The sequence below is a fragment of the Grammomys surdaster genome, unplaced genomic scaffold (genome assembly GCF_004785775.1).
Source record: "Grammomys surdaster isolate TR1022 unplaced genomic scaffold, NIH_TR_1.0 125947, whole genome shotgun sequence".
Lineage (NCBI taxonomy): Eukaryota > Metazoa > Chordata > Mammalia > Rodentia > Muridae > Grammomys > Grammomys surdaster.
In genome coordinates this window covers 3,977,033-4,000,228 of record NW_021620769.1, presented here as the reverse complement: position 1 = coordinate 4,000,228, position 23,196 = coordinate 3,977,033, and the positions used below count along the sequence as shown (strand labels likewise).

Here is a 23,196-nt window from a genome sequence, read left to right as displayed (position 1 = left end):
TATTTTAAAATTGATGACAGTACAGTATTCATTTATTCTTGAAATTCCAATCCTAGGTCAAACTTGTGAATGATGACACTGCCAACCTTGCCACCCAGCTGAGTCAACAGTGTCAGTTAGATATCCTGCTGTAGCAGTGGTTCTCAAACTGTGGGTTGTGATCATTTTGCTGGGGTGGGGTGGGCTGGGGCTGGGTGCATCAAATGATCCTGTCACAGAGGTCACCTGAAACCATCAGAAGTATCAGACATTTACACTGCAATTCATACGAGTTATGAATTAGCAATGAGTTACAGTTATAAAGTAGCAATGAAATAATTTCATGGTTGGGAGTCACCATGACATGAGGAACTGTGTTAAACTAATACAACATTAGGAAGGTTGATGGGTGCTGTTTCAGAGCCTGAGTGTACCCTAAGCCAATCAGGCTACATTTGTTCACTTTGGCTGAAAAGCATGCATTGGAATTCATCTGACACTTATCTCCAAAACCCGTTGCTGTTTTCTGCTGTCCAGGCAAGACTGGACTCAGTCTCCACCTTCTTGTTCACCTTCTGGTAAAAGAAGCCACCAAACTGTCCCATTGTTCAGATTGATATGATGCTGGAATTCCTTCATCTTGTTGCTCTGGGTCACTCAAAACTTTGAGGTCTCAAAATTCATCTGGTAGCCAGACAGCCACCCCTCACAGCCATGCAACAGAGTGTCCCAGATGGAGAGCCCAGTGATGTTAAAGTCCACATCACAAGCCCAGAGTGATATGCTCCTTCTTCTACTTGTCTTAATTTTGGCATTTTCCCCAGTGTTATGCCAGAAGGATGAACCAAAGGTCAGCTTCAGTCCATGGGTAAGCTGGTCTTCCACATTGATCGTGGTGCCCAGAGTAATGTGTGTGTCCCACTTCTCAATGTCAACCAGCACCCAGTCCACCTGTACTTGATTTCCAGACTGACATTTGGTGGTCTCCATGTTGGCAGAGCTTGAGCTCATAAATTACAACCCATTCTTGGCCTTTGTTTTCAAATCAAGTTTTATTAAGCCAAAGCTACAGCCCTTGGTGAAGATGTTCCTGGCAGACTTGCCAAGATCAGCATATGTGACAGGCACAGTCATCCTTTCAGAGGCAGTGACAGAGTTAGCCATTGTGCCTACTGTGAGGACTCGATTCTTTTAAAGTTTTGAATATAGAGCTCAAAATGATATTTTCAGTCCCCTTTCCCCAACTTCTAAAGAGTCTAAGCTCCCAAGGCAGCTGATGACTCCAAGGAAACGTCTTCTGGACACACAGGACAGCTGCACATACAAACTCATAGCAGCTGTGACACTGTACAAAAGCCATGCAGGCATAAGCCAGACCAAATCCCTGCCGGGAGAGAGGACTGGACACACAATCTCACCCACAAGACATCGAGTTACTGGAAATTGACTGCTGCTGGGAAAGGGACAGAGAGTTTCCCCAGGGGTGTAGACCTTAAGCCTGTTGATTTTTTTTTTAAGAACAATGGTATGTAGTAAATGTTTAGCTGTTGACTCTCAGAAGCTAGGATGGAATGTTATGAGCTATCTATTATCTATCTGTAGTATAAACATCTCAAGTAGAGATACCATACTATTGACGTGAGATTACCAACCATAGGGTTGGGAGAGATGTGTGTGATCAGCTCTTCAGGGCTCTTACAAGAAGGTTCTAATACCCTAATATATGATCACATGGTCCAGTGGTAGGGATGTCTGTGAGACCTATCCATTGAGATTCTGGTGTCTTAGGAGACTGTTGCTGCTATCACAGCCTTTTACATGGGAAAATTAGTATGCAACTACATTTTAATATATAATCTTTTCATCTAATGTGTCACAAGTTAAGATCATGTCTTAGAGGTTAATAGAGGGGGGTATGAGGAGCGAGGGCCGTGTGGGAGTGAACTGGGCAGAGAGGGGGGCTATAATTGAGATGTAAAGTGAGTAAATACATATATTAATTGAAAAAAAGATCAAAAAAAGAAAAAAATCATGTCCCCAAATCTAATAATTTTGTTAAATTAAGATTCAGTAGAGTCTAGATGCTTAGCTAAGATGTACCCAGAACTATCTTTTCAATCAGATTCCTAATTGAATACTTATTTTAAAACCAATGGAAACTTTGGTCATGGGAAAGAGACACACACACTGCAAGAATCTGGCTTGATAGAACTGGTCTCATGACATATCTGGGCCCAGGGTCAGTGCTAAGTGTCTTGGCAGAGAGTGCTGCATGCTTCAAAAGTTTATCTTTGGAGGATCTCACTAAGAGCTTTGGAAACCACAGTTCATGTTCTATACCCATGTTTAGAAAGGTAATCTCACACGAGATCTCAGAAAACAAGGAAGAAAATTACCCAGACACTGCCAGTCCTTAAACGGTTCATAGTTTGTAGGTAAGTGTCAGAATGAATAGAAAAATCTCCCATTAAGGAATTATAAAATGTTTTACCAATTAAAAAGAAGGGTTAGTTTTGTGATTATTTTTTAAACATATTGACCATATTGATAATATCATCTCTAGGAGAAAGAGAAAATTCTAGTGTAACTGATTTACATTAGTTTCTGCTTTTTTCCATGTGTTTGTGTGTGTGTGTGTGTGTGTACATGTTGTTGTCGTCGTCATTGTTGTTTGTTTAATAAAGCAAAAACATAGCTTTTGCTTTGTTACCATGTATCAGAAACATCAGATGATTTTATTGATAATAAAGGAAGAAAGTTTCTAACCTGTAATGACATCATTTATTTGTCTATTTATTTATCTTTAAAATAAAGCAGAGAGGATAACTATCAGGAAACTTTTAGAACAGGTTTTGTAAAGAGAGTTAAATGAGTAGCCTTCCTGGGATATATCAATATTCATGAAAAGAATGTGATAGAAAAAGTGCTAAATGCTAATTGTGCTATCTCTTGTCTTTCTGATAGTAAACATTCTTATAGGTAGGAAGTAATCTTATTTTCATGTACGTTCTTTTGTAACTGGTGAATTTGAGCACCTGTTCCTGTATTTGTTGACCTTCTGTACTCATCCTTTCTAAGATATCTATTTGAATCTTATCCTTAAAAAAATGCTTCTATTTGTGTGTGTGCATGTATGTGCATGTGTGAGTACATGCTCTGTGTGTGAGTGTGTGTATGTGTGTTCACACGTATGAACATCTGGGTAGAAGTCAGAGGACAGTTTGTGGGAGTCAGTGTCTCTACCATATTAGTCCTGGATTCTGAATCCAGTCAGCCAACTCTTTTACCCTCTGAGCTATCTTACCAGCACATTTTGTCCACTTCTAAATCAGATAATTGTGTTGGTCAGCTTTGCTCTTAAGTTATGAGTTTTCTTTTACATGTTTCTTACATATTTTGCCTATTAACCCCTGTTACACACACACACACACACACACAACAATTTTTCTAATGTATACACTGCCTTTTCATTTTCTTAGTGACATGACTTTAAATAATGACCAGAAAAATTTAAGAAGTCACTACACATTTAGCCAACACAAGCTGATGCCCAGTTAGAATTTTTCCTTGTCATACCTCCCAGGAATAGTTCTTACATGTCAGTTAGTGTTCTGTCTGCTGCTTCCTGGGAAAGAATGCAGGAGAAAAAAAGAATGTCTTTCAGAGGATCTGTAAATTCCCAAAGCAGCAGGAGAAGTTATAAAAAGAAAGGCATTCAAGGCATTCAACTATTTCCATGGGAACATCTTCATGACTGTCTTCATGTTATCTTTATTAAGTGATTAAAAAAAAGGAAGAAAAGAAGAGAGATAGAGAGAAAGAAAGAGAGAGATAGAGAAAAGAAAGAAAGAAAGAAAGAAAGAGAGAGAGAGAAAAGAAAGAAAGAGAGAGAGAGAGAAAAAGAAAGAAAGAAAGAAAGAAAGAAAGAAAGAAAGAAAGAAAGAAAGAAAGGAAGGAAGGAAGGAAGGAAGGAAGGAAGGAAGGAAGGAAGGAAGGAAGGAAGAAAGAAAGGAAAAGAAATCTACTGAAAAGCTACCTAACATTTGTGTGGGGCAAATCATGCTTTCTTCCTAACTTCTAATACTGCATGGCGTGTGTGTGTGTGTGTGTGTGTGTTTGTGTGTGTATGTGTGTGTTTGTGTGTGTTTGTGTGTTTGTGTGTGGTGTATTTTTGTAAATGTATGATTTTTACATATGTGTGTATATGTTTGTGTAATGTCTATGTGTGCATGTCTGTGTGGTGTATGTGTGTATATGTATATGTTTGAGTATGTATGTGTGTGATGTATAGGTTTATGAATGTATGTTTTTGTGTATGTGTGTGTATGTTTGTGTGTGTGAGTCTGTGTGTGTATGTGTGTGGTTTGTGAATGTATGTTTTTGTGTATCTATGTATATGTTTGTTTGTGTATGTCTATGTATGTGATTGTATGTTCTATGTGTATATTATGCGCTTGAGTTTAGTGCACAGATTTGTGCAGCTGCTTTTCTCCGTCTAACTCTACATGTTCTCCATGCCATCAGGTCACTGAATGCAGGTCACTAACCAGCATTCTACTTCCTTTAACCACTGAGTCATCTTGCTACTGTGTGCTGACTTCTCAACCATTCTTTGTCAATGAGTATACACTTTGCAATTAGTCATTAACATTAACTATAAGTTTTACCCTGTAGAACCCACTTTTCCATTCAGTTCTTGCTTCCTGTGTTCCAGAAGAAACACTGCTGTGAGTCAAATGGATGCTTACCAGCATTTACCTGTCCTGGTAAGTGTCTGATGTTCTAAAATTCTCAAATACTAAAATGAAATCTGGGATATAAAACCAAAGCCAATAAAGTTCTTGGAAGTCAGGCAAAATTAATAAGAACCTACAGAACGTTAAGAACAGAAGAATCAACTAACTTTTAAAAGTGATTGATGTGTATTTATTGGACAGAAAACCCACAATGTCAACACAGTGACACTACTACCTCAGGGAAAATTATGCAGTTTGACCAAAACTTGTCTGAGTCTTTTCCGCATAGAGCCTTTGCCTCTGTCACAGAGACAGTCACTTTCCCGAGCAGAGTTTCTGACTTTTCTCTAGAGCAATAACACAAACCAATATGGCAAAGCTAAAGTGTTGATGTTTGCTGATTATTTGCACCCAACAAAAAACACATACATACTGAACGTATGCTCTTGTTCATGCAGCTTCTGGAAGTTGCTCGCATTATCCGTAGAGCTAAGGTATCTTTTCACTGGCAGATGTAAATTTTTTCTGTAACTGTACATAGTGTTCTATCTCTATTGTTTTTGATGGTTATTGGATTCATTCCATTTTATTGATTGCATTGCAATTAAAAATAATCTGCTGCTATAAAATTCTTTTGTATGTGTCTGAGAACCGTTTGTAAATACCTTTCTAACACAGAAACTCAAAACAGTAGCTGCTACATTTCTTCAGCTCTCACGTCTGCAGCTGGACTTATTCACAGCAGCTTACTTTAAGAACACCTAGTTATATGAAAGTTTCAGGTCTCAATCTGTTTTGGAACTTGTTAGAACTAGTTTTTTATAGCTCTGGATGGGGGATTGCCTCTTACTGTAATTTCAATGAGGCTGACTGCCATCTCTTTATTGGGTATTTGAGATTTCCTTTTTGGAATGTGTGGGTTCAAGTTTTCTGCTCTTTTTCCCTACAGTTGACTTGCTTACACTCATCTAGAAGGGTCTTGCATATGCAAATGGTTCTTTGTCCTTTTTCTCTAATATTTGCTGTAATGGCTTTCCTCATTCCATAATTTCTCTTTTGACTCCTTGTGGTGCTTTTGCACCTGGTCCAGAAATTTGTGTTTGATAACATTATGACAAAGCAAAGCAAATGAACAAACAATAATAATTAAACAATAATGTGTCATCCAATTTATACCTCTAAAGAATCATGTCTTGCAAATGTATCCAGTATCACTCATTCCCCCTGATTCTCTGTCCTAGTAGTGACCCATCAGTACTTACATATCTAGTTTAAGCCATATTGGCTCAGAGTTGCCTTTGCAGAGGTTTTTAATTTTTTTTCATGTGTCTCAAAGTTTTCCTTCCATAAAACCTAAATCCTAACCAATATCTAAACAAATTAATTTTTAGAAATCCAGTGTATTAAATGCCACATGACAAACTAACTTTCCAATTTCTTTAAAGTTTGCAATTGCAGGCAACTCACTATGTAAAGAGGGTAGATTGAGTATGGGAGTCTCATCATTCACTGTATAACACAGACTCAGCAAATGAGTGAGTTAGAGTTTTTTCTTCCTTTCAAATTCAACAAAAACAAGACTCTTGATGCCTAAATTCTTGATAAACACCAATTGCTTGGTGCTTCACCTATCATGAAGAATTTGCTCTTCCAGGCTCTATTTTTCCACAGCCTGGAAAGTATTAAGGAGGTACAATCTTCCCTTCGGTTCTCCATATTCCTGGCCTGCCCTCCTCTGTTTTGCTTTCTGTGTCGGAAGCCTGATCCCTGAAGATTCTATCAAATGAGTCTCTGCCTTTCTGAGGTGTGCTATACCAGAGAACCTTGACAGGAGAACAGAACATCCCTAGGGAAGCTTGAATTTGAGATGCAGAATGCCCTGTCTTCCTTCCTGCTAAGTGGCTTCTGGCTGGCTGTGTGCAGTGTCCACCCTGATACTCTCTGCTCAGTTTTCTCTGTGTGCTTTCTATAAAATCTTTCCTTCAGATCCAGGAGTGCTAATGGCTCTACTATTATCAAACCAGGTTACTGCAGTGTTCCACGATTCCACTTTGCAAACAGTCCCATTGTAAATGAACTCTCCTGGAATTATTCTCATTCGTGAGTGCCATCTGTTTCCTTTGGAGACTCTGAGTGATACAGAGTTAATAGTCATGCATGTGTGCAAAAAGAGAACAAAAACAAAGTGTTAAGTTGTAAGGCTGAAAGCTCTCTCTGGCTAACGGATAAAATACATAGAAGCATACATGTTCTTTTTTGAGGAATCCAGAGAATAGTCACGGAGCACATTCATCATGTTGAGATTTGGAGATGTATGGAATAATGAACACAAAGCTATCCATCTCTCTAGAAGGACAGGTGCTCTCTACCAGGACTCGGCTGTAGACCACAGGCTTTGACTGACCACTGGATTTCATGCTGCTAGTGTGGAAAGCACTGTCTCTGTACAGTCCCTTGAATCCTCTTGTTAACTCATCAATAGTCACCACCACCACCATACTTTGAAACTAAAATGAGACATTACTATAATACATTTTACTTCATGAGCCAATGACTCTTACCTATGAACTAAATTCACAAAATTTCTCCTTCACTGTTTTTTTCTTTCTTCCCTCTGTCCAAAAATGATAAGGCAGACATGTTTGATGTTTATTCATCAATTATATAGTCCAGATTATACCACTGTCTTATTTTCTCAAGGTTTGAGTGTTAAATATTTACTCCTGCCCCAATTTAGTAGCTCACACACAACTAGAAGGCAACCATTAATCCCCCAAAGTATATTTACTATTAGAAATGTAAAAAAATGTGCACTGGGAGGCTGTGGGAAAACAATATTTTTTTAAATATGGGATGTCTTCTTACCAAACATTATCTATAAATCACAAATAGACATGTCTCCATGATAAGATGCAATTAATACTATAGGAACAGCATTTCAATCAATACAGTCTGTTGACTGGAATTATCAATTGGAAATATGCACGGTATCTGGACAGGGGAAGAAATGTAGGATGATCTCCACACCGGGCCCCTATAGAAAAGGTGACCTAGCTGTCCTATGACGGGTGAGACAGGCTTAGCCTGAGGTCCTCTTGCTCTTCATGCATCTGTTTCTGCTGATGATGAAAAGGGCAATAGAGAAATGAGGGTGAACCAGCATCTCCTGCACACATCATGGTCTCTCGCTTCCTTCAGGCTACAATGTCAGGGAACCTCAGGCTTTGTACTGCTCTATAAATAGCAGACAATCTGAATATCCCTACAACACAGACATAAAAACATGCAGGATCTATTACTAACAGGTTCAATCTGGGTTAAAAATCGACACTTCAGCTTTATTAACCTTGTTTCTGAGATAGGACCAGACAACTACACCCTAAGAACTTAACTCCAACTCACGAAACCTTCATAGTTGAACCACTGCAACCCAGAAAACACAGCATCACTGTCTACTGATGATTCTGAGGGTAAATCCTAAGTTATATTTGTAACAAGAAAGTACTACAAATTTTACTGAGAGTGAATATTTAAATATACTTATTTGATAGAAAAGCTATCTTAGCCATTCCTTTGTTAACATTTAACACTTTGTAGATAAGCAAAAGTGAGTCTCTTTTTGTTAATGTTAGTTAATGTGTAAGCTCAATCTCAAATTCATATTTTTAAACACAAGATCGATATGAAACATACACATTTTCTTTCAGAGGATAATTTACGTTGATTTTTTTCATCTATAGAAGTTTTATCACTGAAGTTCTATTTAAGTTCATTATTTAAAGAAAAATAGTCTATCCTAATAGGTGCCCCTTACATTAAATTTAATTATGTTCCAGAGATCAGCAAATAAAGAGGTTAATAATTTTATCAGCTATTTTTCTCATTGATATAACAAAATACCAAAAGCAATATTAAAGAGTGGAAGGGTTTGTTTTGGTTTACAACTAGAGGGGTGCAGCCCAAGGTAGAAGAAATTGCAGCTAAGGAGTAGGGATACTGGTTACATTGCATCAACAGTCTTGAAGCAAAGAAAGAAAATAAACATTTATGCTATGAAACCTCAAGGTCTGTTTCTCAATTACCTACTTCCTCTAGGAAGGCCCCGCCTCCTAAGCTTCTACAAAGTTCCAAAGCAGTGCTGCCAGCTGGGAACAAAATATCCAAACGCATGAACCTATAAGAGATATTTTGTTTTCAATCTGCAACTGGCAATCACATTTAATTCAGTGAAATTTAGCTGAAATCTGATCTGTGTGACTATAATTAATTTATTTAGTGTCAAAGGTAGACCAGATGTTTTAAGATCTCTACATTACCCAATCTGCTCAAATCCTCAGTATCCATGGCCCAAATAATTTCTTTGTCTTGAGTGTGAACAAGACTTGTGTCTTGCTTCTAATGTAGAATATGACAAAGGTGATGTGCTGTGGCTCTTTTTAATGTCCATACTGCATGGAAATTCTGATGGATGTCATCTTTAAAGGGTATAAGATTCCAATTTAGTGGAATGGGCCTAAAGGCTGTCTTTCCAGACTCAGAAAGGCTCAGATTGCAAGAAACTTCTAGCAGTCTCCAACATCTGAGATGACCTCAAGTCAAAAGGTAGCAAAAGTCTTTTGTAGGCAAAAGACACTGATGTTCTGTTCTACAGCAGTACTGATCAAGATGGGAAAAACCCAAATCTTGTCCAGCTGAGTTCCAAGACAAGAGGAAAATGTGTTCATACTTTTACTCTAGCCTTTGAGACCATGGACCAAGAACTCAATAAGGACAAGTCTGGAGTGAGAGGAATTAGGAGACAGTAAATATGTGTAGCGGTAAGCTACTAAATTTGGGTCGTTACACATTTCTTTATCATCAGTTCCTTTCCATGTAAATTAGCAATGTTTGAATCTTCTAGATTAATTGTGGGCACTAAGTAAGACAATTAAATTTCTGAAAAAAATATATATTTATAAGACATATATATATATATGTCTTAGGAAGATGTGAACTCAACTAAGGTTAATAGCAAAGATGGAATCAAGAATATTGATTAGCTAATAACATGATGAACTTAACTGCATTATATTATTATATTTGACTTTTCAAAAAGTCCAAAGCAAAATGGAAAATCAGGAGAAATTGTTTCAAGGCATGTGCCCTTGTCCTTAGCAAGCCTTTTCTCCTATCTTGCAACAGTCACCCACCTCTAAGGCACAGTTTCCCTTGGTAACTCTGTATGGGGAAGAAGAAGAAATCTATTTTAAGCTTACAATAGCTAAAGCCATGTTTGGAACATAATCAACTCTTCAGCCAAAATGTAAGACTTTTTCCATATTTGTACAAGAGGATAAATTCAAATTATAGAGAAATATTTATAACAAAAACAATCTCATAACACATAAAAATTTCAAAATAGGGCTTCATCCATTTAGAATAGAGAAATCCCACTGCAAACGACCTCATTTTCCTTAATAGCCATGTGAACTGGCTTGCTTTCAGCCTGAATCTCTGAAAGTGGGCTTTATTTATTACTCTCATTTTGATTTCAGATCACTTTAATTACCAATAAAAAGCAAGCACCAATGCAGAATGGGATATTACTTATGTGGATGTTTTTAAAGCTAGAATAGATAGTGGCCTCATTCCAAAGGTTCTATAAAGCATTTTTTATAAGTAAATTCTTATCATAAAATTTTTGTAAAATCCCTTTTACTAGTAATGAAAAAGCAAAATCAAAGAATGGTTAGTGTCTTAAAGTATGTTTAAAAGAAATTTAGAATATTTACCTAAACCTGTAAAGTGCTTTCCATGCCTCAATTTAGTTACTAGAGTCACCATTGAGACTATGAAGGAATTCATTTATATACTTTCAGTGCAGACACAAAAGAGAACATTTGAATATTAGCAGCATCAGAGGTGATGTGAAACAGTTCTGTGGTCCCAGTTTATCCCTCGGAAACCAACAGAATGCTTTGCAGTACAACCAGATGAACAAGAACATGTAAAGTACTCTGCTGACTGTTGAAGTCTACAGGGATCTCAATAACTGACTAGACTTTATAGCTCACTCCATTTCATGCTGACAAAAATACAGATGTTCAAGAGACGGAGGGAGAGACAGGGACAGAGTATTTATCTAGTGGATAATAAGACAATCCTTTGCTTCTGAGTTCACATACATCCCCATACCTATGAAAGCTTTAAAAAAAAAATCCTGAAAGTTATAATAAATCAAACTAATATAAACTGGCCTTTCACTAAACTTCGAAATTGGAGTTTTGCCTATGTTTTTACTAATGAATTCTATAGGCAGAGCAGCTGCCTGGTCTGACAATAAATAAATAAATAACCAGAACTCTAAGTCACCCAAAATGCCTTTTATGTCCATTTTTTAAATTTACCCTACACTCTGATTTATATACCTTCTCATCAACTGGAATGCTAGCAAAGTTTAACAATTTGCTATTTTTGATAGCTCAGCCACTAACTGCTTGTAAATTTGGTCAGACTATTTAATGCTTTTGACCCTTTGTCTCTACAAACAGCAAGGAATAATGGCCAGTCCTTCACTCTTTATCCAGAGATAGGGAAGGCTCAGAAGCAATACAGTGTGAACACACTTTGAAAAGTAGTAAGACACTATGTAAATAGATCATAATATTATTATTAATATTGATATAGCATCTCTGGACATTAGCCCATTGGGTGTGACTGTTGCTAATTCATAAACTGAATTTACCAGCATTTATTGCAGTGGCTCTTTTGTGCTTTCAGGATATCACCATTTAGTAGTTGGCAGACTTCACCTGTCTTTTCTAATCATGATTGTAAATTTATTTTATTCATACTTTATAAAATAGTCCATCTCTTGCAACTAAAGAGGAACAACCACAGGAATAGCAATCTGATGATTCTTTCTTCTGCAATGATTTCTTAAGTAGTTAGGAGTTCTAGTCAGATCTAGAATGTAAAAAATGACTGCGGGAAAAACACACACAGACACACAGACACACACACACACACACACACTTGCACATGCATGTGTGAGCACTCACGTGAACATGCACAAAATCTAAGCAAAAGTAGATAACCCAATTCATTTATATTCCCAATAAAACAGTAGTAAATTCCCAATAGAACAATAGCAAATTACATTTGAGTTAGTTTACAATTATTAAAAATATTGAAATTATTAAAGAATATAAATGTTTTATGCTGCATAGATAGAACAATAACTATCCACTTCCCTATCTTTCTCATATTTCTTGTTTTATAGTGTACAGCTAACTTAGCAAGCTGACCTCTGGAAAGTGTTGCCCAGTAATTTGGACAAACTTTTTCATCTCAAATGTCCTCCTCAGTTCACTAACACAGGCGAATAACTCTCCATCTTTTTCAGGAAATCATGACCACATAGTCACAACAACAGGAAAAGGATCTCTAACCCACCGTCTGTCATTATTGTCCAAACATGTGCTGGCTTGGGCATTTAATTTACAGAGACACAGTCTCTGTGGCCTAGAACTTTATGAACTAGGAATTCACAATGTCTTTTTATCCTATTGCACGAGAATCTACCTGTAGATGCCCTAATTATTAAATCCACACTAATACACTAACACTGGTCATTAGCCAGTTCCATTTTACTTCCCATCCTTTTGACTCCTGACTTCTGTTACTCCACAATTTAAGGAGATTTGTGAGAGTAAGAAGAGCATATAGATAGAAACAAAATGCTACATATTTTTAAATACAAAATGCCATGAGATAACATAAACTGAGTTGAGAGCACAAAATGTAGTATTCTAATCATGTGAGAAAGGATTTTTTAAAAAATGTCCTCATAAATCAAATTAGATGCCAAATAAACAGGAAGTGAGAAGAGAAATTTTATCTGGGTGAATAATGGTAAGCAACAATGTAGGTTAAAGCCAGGGAGAGAAAGGAATGAGGATTTTCATTTATAAAATGTTAAAAGGTAGACTTTGGATCTGTTAAAGCAAAATCTGCTTTCCTAAATATTATTTCTGTTCTCACAACTCAGCAAAATAAAACAAATTAGAGAAATATCGAGTAAACCAAGCCACTGCTATCTAAATCACTCTTTGCTGAAATCAAAGCCCACATTTTAAGTCATAAACTGGTAACACTGGGTAGCTTAAGTGCTGGATAAAGACAATGCAAGGGGAGAACAAGTTCCCTAAATCAGAGTCGTCTGAATCTGAATCAGGGAGGGGCACCTGGAGCCATTTATTCTCCCACTGACCAGGTTCAATTTCACAGCTCATCTGGATTTCATTAGATGCCAGGCTTGCTTGGAAATTTGCAATTGCTTTAATTTTCTATTTCACTTTGTGAACATGAAGCCCAGTCCTTCCTTGAAGAAATATTGAAACAATCTGTCTTTAAAGTAATATACAGTCTGAAAGTGACTTGCTAACCAATTAATCTTTGATATGATAAAAAGAGGTTGACTAATGACATTTCCCTTTATCTGATCCCATTGTGAATGCGACTCCATTACAAACTTCTATGGTTTCCTTTTGAACAAGTCAAATGGGAGTTATATAAAAATTGATGTTGCTTAAATTTCAAATGTAATAAATATTTGCAAGTACATATTGAATATCTCTACCTTGTTCCTGTCTTTTGGAATGGAAATTCTTCAGCTTTGTGTTCTTAGACATAATATGAGGGTTATAAAAAAAATGAGAACATGTGTGATTTCAGTTTTCAGATGAAAATACTACATATATTCAAAACACTTGATTCTCCTTATCAGGCCATGACCATGAGAAAAACCCTAAACCATTATCATTATACTACATCACAGCTGAGGTATTTTGATTCTACACTGTCCTCTGAAGACCCCGGTGTTAAAGGTGTACTCAGCTTTACTGTATGAGAAATATTATAACCTGTCAGCATTTGGCTTTCTGATAAGTCTCAGGTAACTGAAGTAGTTTCCTACGTAGGGACTGGTTCTGATGCTTTGATGGGGAATCTGCATATGAATACTGAAGGTTGTGCTCCCCAATTGGTTTTTGATCAATCAATCAATAAAGATGCTAGAGGGCAATGAGCTGGGAAAAACAGACAGGACTTCCAGTTTTCCCACAGGTAGGCTGACAGAAAAGATTCGCCATGCTTCGAACGAAGAAGAGTCACCAGCCATGTGAGATCTCAGGTGGAGTGGCTGTTGGTCACTTTCCCAATTGGGCCTAGGGTAGCAGGCAGGAGAGGAGAAACATAATTAAGCTGATGGCAGATTTAGGGTGCTGAGCTAGGACTAAAGGTAACTGAGCAACCAAAGTTGAAGGCAGATTCAGTGGTGTTGATCTTGGAATAAAAAGAAGGGAGCAATACCCAAGGCATGCTTCGAAGAGCCCAGGCACTGAGCTAAAACATATAAAAAAATAAGCTAATGTGTGTGTGCGTGTGTGTGTGCATGTGCATGTGCGTGTGTGTCTTTCATCCATGTATCTGAGGGAACCTGGACTGTACTGGTAGCATGGTTAGACCTGAGCTTAAAGCTGGGTAGTAGGAACTACATGCTACAGTCCTCAAACAGGATTATGATAGGCTTATCTTCCTGTCTCCTTTTTTGCATCCCAGCTATGAGTTGTCCATGTGTATCCTGGTATGTCTTCAACCATGACATGTCCATCACCACAGGCCAAGAAGCAATTCAACAAATTCACAATGGACTGAAATCTATAAAAATGGGAGCCAAAGAAAACTTTTTCTCTTTTTAATCTGGTCACTGTAGTCGTTTTGTCCTTAGTGATAGAAAGCTGTCTGACACACAAAATAAAGACTGGAGAAAGCTAATTAAACATTTACTGTGCATCTTCCTGGGGTATGGAAGTGTCTAATAAAATTAACCTTCTTATTTTTATGTGCCCTAAGAAAGATGCTGTTATTTTCATTTAATTGTCAATTTGATAAACAAGATGAAAGATAAAATAATATTTAAATGATGCATTAATGGAAATATTCAAACAAATACATTCTGAATGAAGCTTTATAACAACTTTCTAGTATTATGAACATAGAAAACTGCAATGGAAATACAAAGCATTATGAGACTAGGAAAGACTGAAGCCAGTGAATATTTTCTCCTTGGTTTAGTTATACTTCTAACAAGGGTGGTTAATAAAAATAGGATTATCTCCCAGAAAACATACAGAAGCAGGTTTCCAAGTCCTAGTTTGAGATTTAATATCTTCTTTATATGCCACAATAACTTATCAATACCTTGAGGGAAATGAAAGAGGAGATGACTGTATGGCGATAAATTTTTATAAAAACATCTCTTGTGTTTTAAGAGACTGACATTTTTCCTGGACCTCACAGCCAGAGTTAATAATACACCATGAGATCACTTAAGATTTAAGACTGCTATTCCACTGGGTTCTCAGTTGTTGGTTTAACCTGCCATTAGGAGACCAATGGAACCACCAGCCTTACCTGCCTTGGATTCCCCTGTGTTATCAGCTCTACCGCCTAAGCTAATGACTAATTTTAATTTTAAATTATGTACTCATCTATGTCCCTGACCAGAGAGCAATGCATTTGTGTATGTGTGGGTGCTATGGTAATAATTTGCTGAAAACAGCAGACTGGGTGAAATTGACTTTATCCAGCAAATATCTACCATAAATATTGGAAAAAGCATATAGAAGATGCTTGATAACACAATGCTTGCAGTACTCAGTTCTTTGGGGTCAGTAAAAGTAAATAACTTAATCCCTTGTTTAAAAAACAACTTTAAAGGTTTCCAGAAAGCATTCTTCATTCCTCTCAGATGTGGTAGTCTCTCTGCTGTCCAATAACCAGAGAACAAAGCTTTTGTTAGGGACACATTCAGATCAAACACAGGCAGGTTACAGATAAGCCAGCTACAAACTACAGACAGATGAAGAGCATAGGGAGAAATGGAGAATTCACACTTGGACTCGCGATTGGGCAAATGAAACCAAGAGGAAGTCTGTGATTTTATTCCTTAATTTGTCATGGAGGACACAGAGACATGTGATTGTGAGAAGGTTTACAGAACATGAGAACACCATGACTCCAAATGCTGCCCAGTAATTATAAAGCAACAGGCATAATTATCTCACGGTAAAAGACCATGGAAAACAAAATACTCTTAGCTCCATCTTGGGAGTAATATTGTTCCATCCTGAAACCTTAGCTTATGATGCAGCAGAGGGTTGAGACCCACTCTCCCCTGCTTTCCCAAGGGGTTACCAGAAAGCCTGTACATTCATCAACCCTAAGTCAATTATTTTCTAATAATTGTTTTGGCAGAAGGTGGAAATAATGTGACTATATTCACCTACTTAATGAACTCAAGACATCTAGCATACAGATGTGTCAACATCAGGTCTGATGGAAGAAAAATACCAATTTCTGGAATATTTTACTTTACAGGATAAATCAGATTATTAGTCAATTAGGAGTTAAAATCAGGCTTGCATTCATCGCCAGCAGAGAATAATTGAGGAGAAGTTGAAATCAGTATGTGGAAGGCCTTTTGAATATGTTTCTCTTTGTTTTGTTTTGTTTTGTTTTGTTTTGTTTTGTTTTGTTTTGTTTTGTTTTGTTTTTCGAGACAGAGTTTCTCTGTGTAGCCCTGGCTGTCCTGGAACTCACTCTGTAGACGAGGCTGGCCTGGAACTCAGAAATCCTCCTGCCTCTGCCTCCCAAGTGCTGGGATTAAAGGCGTGAGTCACCACTGCCCAGCTTATGTTTCTCTTTCTTACTTCCCTTTGCAATGCTGGGGTCAAGCCAGAGTCTTGGTCATAAAGAGAAAATTGTTTTTCCAATGGCTGTAAATCTAGAATATAAGGAATAACAATCTTTCTAAACAGGAGTTTGATGATGGGCTAACTCTATAATACTTCCGGTTTACAGACCAGAAGTGGCCCGACTCAGGGCAGTGATACCTGAAACATCCCTAGTAAGGAATCTACAGAAAGAGCAGTTCCCTGTAAAGCCACAGCAGGTCACCAGAGCAAAGCCATATTGTCCCCTGAGCCCCCAGAGTCCTCTTCCCTGCCTCCGAGGCAGAGCCACTCTGTTGATGCTAAAAAGGGGCTGAAAGCATTCAGGCCTGGGATGCTGTGAGCTGAAGAGCTGCTGAAGATGCTGATGTTTAGCTCTCAGCCTTGCCAGCACCAGCTAGAGGAGCAGCTGCAAGTTTTCTAGGGTTTTTAAACAACTCCTTTCCTTCAGCAAGAGAGATTTGTTGTTTCCCTGCCAGACTCCTGCTACATTTGTCTGTTTATTAGCTTAGCTGCACATTCTGTCTGATAGCCAAGATCGTCATGGAGATAGCCACTTGTTTGCAATCTGTGTTTAAATAAATTAGCTCCCAATTATCAGCTACATATCTTTATTTCAGGTAGAAACTCTGACATCACGAAAGACAGACCACTCTTCGTGGAGCAAATCACAGAGAATAAGAATGACTGGCACACAAGATGAAAGGAACATTGCAGGACCATTTCTCAAATGAAAGGAAAAAGAAATCTATTGTAAAATGGATGTTATTTTCACAGTTTGCCTCCCTTCCTCCATCTCTCCCTCCCCATCTCTATCTCCTCCCCCTTCTCTCTCTCTCTCTCTCTCTCTCTCTCTCTCTCTCTCTCTCTCTCCCTCCCTCCCTCCCTCCCTCCCTCCCTCCCTCCTCTCTTTCTCTCCCTCCCTGTAAACAAGATTGTTGGGAACCCAGATCTACATTTTTATATCAACTTAGCACCACATGAGCCTGCAGAGCAAAAAGAGAAAAAAAAAAAAAGCTGTCAGCAAACTGCTTAGAAAGACAGCAAGATTTAGACTAGCAGTAGAATGGATCGGATCGGTTCGTAGAGACAAAGGACAAGTTCTCTAAAAACGTGGAGCACAAGCATCAATAGCATCAATAGCTTTTTAAAATATTCAATAATTTGTTATATAGCAATAAAATGTCTTTGAAGAAAAATGCATGGGGAATAAAAGGGAATACAGAAATCAATGTGATGTTTTGAAGTGTTTCCATAAATGTTACACCCTCATTAACACTTTATCACTACTTTACAAATAGCGAAATAAGCATATTACTCACAAGCCATTGAGGGTCAAGCACGAGGAGAGCTCGTGTGATGCAAACATTGGTTAGGTACCCTGCTATTGGAAACCGTTCTGACAACACTGAAGTTGTTTAAGAATACCTTTTCCACTTTTATTTTTTAAGATTTAAGAGAGCTAAAATGTTAATGCTTACAAAATTATGATTTTACTTTACAAGATTAAATTTGCATTTCTTGTTGCAGAGCATTTTATAGACCTTCTCAATCTAAGCTCCAAGTCCAGGATGCAAAGAAGAGCCTGAGACTTCCCAGATTATATTTCTACTGTCCCAACTGTTTCTTCTTTAGGCTTTCCTAATAGGAAACCTTCTGTAAACACTGAGAGATGTCCTTCCTCTCTCTCTCTCTCTCTCTCTCTCTCTCTCTCTCTCTCTCTCTCTCTCTCTCTCTCTCTCTCTCTCTCTCTCTCTCTGTATCACCCTACCGGCTGTCCTCCCTGAAGTAGCACTAGGACCACCTGGCAGTGTTTCCAGCACTGCAGCCCGATTCGAAACCTGCTGGGGCCATCAAGGGCCAGCCTGTCCTGCTCCCTGTGTGGAGTACCTGGTCTCAAGCCTCAGCTAGGATTAATGCTCACAATCACTGGGTGACAGTTAAAGCCAACTCCACTGGTCATTTTCTTCAAAAGTCCATGTATTAATAGTGTTTCCTGTTGTCTTCCTAGATCTACAGGAAGAAGCTACCTCCTGTTGCCTGGCACTTCAGTGACAATTTAGAGGGCTCTTTTGACAACTTCTAGAGCCATAGTAGCTTCTGGCCTAATAAGTGATTCCTTTAAATACTGTATTCAGATAAGTTGCATGGGTTGTCTTCTGCCTGGGCCCTGGGAAATTTGATAACTCTCTGAGACAGTTAGAGTAGTTGGCACTGTCTTTACTTCACATATGCAACAATTGGTTAACCTTTTAGTATACCTTTGGTTGGAAGAAACTCTGGGACTTGAACTCAGGATTCAAGCTTCAGTGTCAGTAACATTCCTGCAGAGATTCCTTGCACCTATAACGTGTGCAAAGTACTTTTATATTTACACTGACAATCAAAACCTGTAGGAAGTTAGAAGACAGCCTGAAAAACATGGATATTTAGAACAGAGCTTCTGTATTATGCAAATCCTAAGCTAATAATTCACATCAAGATTCTCCAGCTGCAATCACTCCTGACAAAAGGTTGAGATATATACCCATTAAAGCAGCAATGCCCACAGAAAGGGCTCTTGTTGAAACACATCCTAACCAAAGTATATGTTTATTTTTCCTTTAAAACTCAAAAAGCAAAATCCCAGTGAAATGTATTCTCTCCCATCCCTGCATTGCCAGGCACTCTTAAACATGCACAAAGAGCAAGAAAGTGACCAGGAAAAATGGAAGGAGACTCTCCTTCCTGAAAGGGTACTCAGTCCAGTTTTCCAGACAGGGGTTTCCTTACTCTGGTTGGCCAAGCAATATAGTTCTCTTTTTTCTTGTCTGTTCAGTGACTCTGCTTTTAAAAGCTGCTTTGTGTGCTTATAAATTACAGGAATTCCTGCACAGCACAATGGGAGACAATGGCCAAAACCTAATCAAGTTGATGAAAGTGTCACAAATACTCCCCCAGTGGCCCTTGGCAACGAATGACCGGAAGACAACCAAAGAAAGTGAAAGCAGAGACATGAGCCCTTTTTCTTCTTTCCACAACATCAGAACTGACACAGAGGGAAAATAAAGTTGCAATTATATTTGTATTGCTTATGCTGTATGAATATGTTAAGACATGTTTTGTATGCTATGAATACAAATTTTTATTTTAAAATCTTATGTGTGCATATATTAGCATATGTATATACACTATACCATGCATTTTTCCAACCATATGCCTATGACTCACCAATAATTGAACCAATTTATCTTTTAAACATTTATTTAGTTTATGTATGTACATAGGGATGCCTGTGCCATGGCTCCGATACGAAGGTCAGAGGATAAATTATGAGAGTTTGTTCCCTTCTTTGACCATGTAGGATCTAGGGATTGAACTCAGGCTATTGAACTTGGTGGCTAGCGCATTTGCAGGCTGAGTCATCTTGCCTACCCCAGTAAGTGGGGAAATCTGTATCCTACTTCAATGCAATCAGACTGAAACTCCCTTTTGGTGGCTAATGGCACACAACAGACAGAAATCAAAAGAAGATACAAAACGAAACAAACGTTTCTGCTTTTCTTCTTTATTTGTTCACAATGAGATGACTCTGACAGAGTAAACTGATTTTATAACACCAATATTATCAGAATTTATTGTTGAGAGATGAGCAGCAAATGAAAGCCTCCAAGGCGCCCCTGTGTACTTGCAAATGTAATCTGCTGCCAGAAAGCCGGTTCTCACAACAGTCATGGGCTCAGTTGTGCATGGAAGCTTTTGCTGACAAGCAGCCTATTGAGTTATGAATGTGCTGTCTGAGAAATCCATAGGATGATGTCTCCCCATCACTCAGATAATTAAACTTTATCACTCCACTTTAGAGAGCTCCTGTACTTTGAATCACTAACGCTCAGAGTTCTACCCAAGAACACACATTAATAACTTAAGAGTGGAGACAGGAGAGATGGCTCATTGATAAAGTATATGCTGCAGAAGCATAGGGACCTGAGTGCAGATCCCCAGGACTCACGTAATAATATCTGTATGAGAATTCATGACTGTAACTCCAGTGGAGAAAGAAGGCTGAACAGACAGATCACTGCACCTCATCTGAGAGGCCATAATTGATATGCTTCAGGTTCAGTGAGAGACTTTCAAATCATCAAGGGGTAAAGACACTAGACATTGACTTCTGGCATCCACAAGCTCACATGTACACACACACACACACACACACAAACACACACACACACACACAAACACAAACTCACACACACACACATACACACACACTGCTACTTCTACTACTAAATACTAAATTGTTAAGCATAATAGAAACAACATGTGTCTTTAGTATTTTATGAAAGTGGTGCAGCTGTGAACATTCTAGCGTTATTCTTCCAAAGTTGCGAGGGTATTAAATAGAGTTCACAGTAACATATTTTCATGACATTATCAAGGCTGAAAACACTAGGGTTGCTATAGTTCAGCGTCTTTAATCTGCAAGTGTGTTTTAGCCTCTAGGGGGAGCTCCATGCTCTTCTCCTTCCTGTTCTGAAGGACAGTGCAGGAGAGAGAGAGAGAGAGAGAAAGAGAGAGAGAGAGGGAGGGAGGGAGGGAGGGGGGAGGGAGGGAGGGAGGGAGGGAGGGAGGGAGGGAGAAAGTGAGAGAGAGAAATTGAGAGAGAGAGAGAGAGAGAGGGAGAGAGAGATTGAGAGAACGAGGGGGGGGAGTGTTTACCTAACTGGTCAGATGTTATAACACTGTAGGGACTGTGTTTGCTGGACTAGGCCTTTTGTGGCATTAAGAGATCAATACAGCAGCTATGGATCACAGTCTTCATTCCTTTCAAGTAGCAACTATACTTAACCAGCACCCCCTCACCCCCATTCTCTCTCTGCCTCTCTCTAGTACACACACACACACACACACACACACACACACACACGTAGATACTTTGGGCATTTCTGGTGAACTTGCCATGACATTTAAATATACCAGTTTTAGTTTTTTTCTCTATTAATATGTGATGATTTGTAAACTTCATTGAGTATCATCAACCAGTTTTGTGACTTCAAGTGCATTTCCTTTCTCTCAAAATCCTACTTTCCTTGCTAGATGGTTTTTTAGTGTGTCTCTAACTACAAAACTCTGTGCATCTCTACTTGCAATAATTTATTGTCAATGAAATTTCTTGCCAGGCAGTGGTGGCGCACACCTTTAATCCCAGCACTTGGGAGGCAGAGGCGGCCGGATTTCTGAGTTCGAGGCCAGCCTGGTCTACAGAGTGAGTTCCAGAACAGCCAGGGCTATACAGAGAAACCTTGTCTCGAAAAAACAAAACAAAAAAATTCTTTCCAAATGAAATTTTATTCAATAAGTTAAGTCATTTCTCCACTGTGTGATTTAATTAGTGTATTGTACCTAAGGTCACAAGAGCAAAAAACTAAACCCTACAGTAAGCATGTAAGAACTCAAGAAAGATGTATCTGGTTTTTCAGAATCCCCAAATCATGTAAATAGAAATCTCACCAGCAAAATCACATCTGCTAAATGTACTCTGGCATACTGTTCACCATGTGCCACAAGCCTCCTCAGAGCCGTGGGACTTGGGCTCAGCAAATATGGACACTGATTCTTACACCTACAAACTCATAGAGTGCTCAGGTACCTTGCATAAATCACTGTCCTCCTGAGCCAGCTGCAGATCTGCTTGCAAATATTCAATGTGGTAACCAGGCATATGTTTGGAAGGCACAGATTATCCTTGCAAAAATAGGAACAGGACTTTCAAAACACACACACACACACACACACACACACACACAGAGAGAGAGAGAGAGAGAGGATTCCTTGTCCCTGTTCTGTATCTGGTGAGTTCTCAATTATTACTATTTATGTATTTGTATGCATGTGTGTGCATGTATGTATATGCGTGCATGTGTGTATACATGTGGATGTGTGTGCATGTGTGGATGTGTGTCTGCTGTGTGGGTATGCGTTTGCATATGTAATTGTGGAGGCCAGAGAGCATCAGTGTGCATGCTCAGGTTGCTCAGGAGATGTCTCACAGGACTTCCCACTTCCCAGAAGCAGGACAGACTGGCCAGCTAATAACCCTCAGTGCCCCTGAGCCTCTATCTTCCCACTATGGAGATTGCAAGTACACCACATCAACCTTTCTTATATGTATTCTAGGGATCGAATTAAGATCCCTGTGATTTACAAGGTTTGCTCTTTACTGAGGAGCCTGTTCTCTTGTCCTCCACTTTGTATCTTTAATGTATTTAGGATACTTGAGGAATCAACTGGCCAGATCAGTTCAGGTAAAGGACAGAAAAAAGTGAATCATGAATTCCAACTCTTCTAAGGAGTTTGTCTGAACAGGAAGAGTGAGTTGGGGTTATTGAAGATAGAACAGCCACCGGGAAAAAAAACAAAACAAAAAAAAACAAAACAAAAACAAATCTTAAATTGCATTTAGCACATTTACCTAAATTTCCAAATTAAGAAAACTGAAACAAGACAGGCTTCATCTAGGCTTATCTTACGTGGTATTATGTTACTTTCCATGTGGGATAATGGAAATCTACTTCAGAGTACACTAATGTTTATAGATTCTGGTTTAAATATACTTGAAATATGGGTTACAGACCAGTTACCTATCTATAAACTCTTTTAAACATTTATGTGTGTGGGCACGTGCACAGCAGGCTGTGCATGCAGAGGACAGAGGACAAACTAGA

The 23,196-nt window shown here is 38.5% G+C and overlaps 1 protein-coding gene, 1 long non-coding RNA gene and 1 pseudogene across 4 annotated transcripts in view; 1 reads left to right on the top strand and 2 right to left on the bottom strand.

Moving 5' to 3' along the window:
• The window catches only part of Inpp4b (inositol polyphosphate-4-phosphatase type II B), a 701,452-nt gene that overhangs the window by 256,812 nt on the left and 421,444 nt on the right, over window positions 1-23,196 (bottom strand). The gene's annotated exons all lie outside the window — the stretch shown is intronic.
• LOC114609140 lies at window positions 362-1,113 on the bottom strand (annotated as a pseudogene).
• Window positions 2,381-17,307, top strand: LOC114609166. Its single transcript, XR_003709472.1, has 3 exons — window positions 2,381-2,414; window positions 4,694-4,745; window positions 17,110-17,307. It is a non-coding gene; the product is annotated as an uncharacterized LOC114609166 (long non-coding RNA).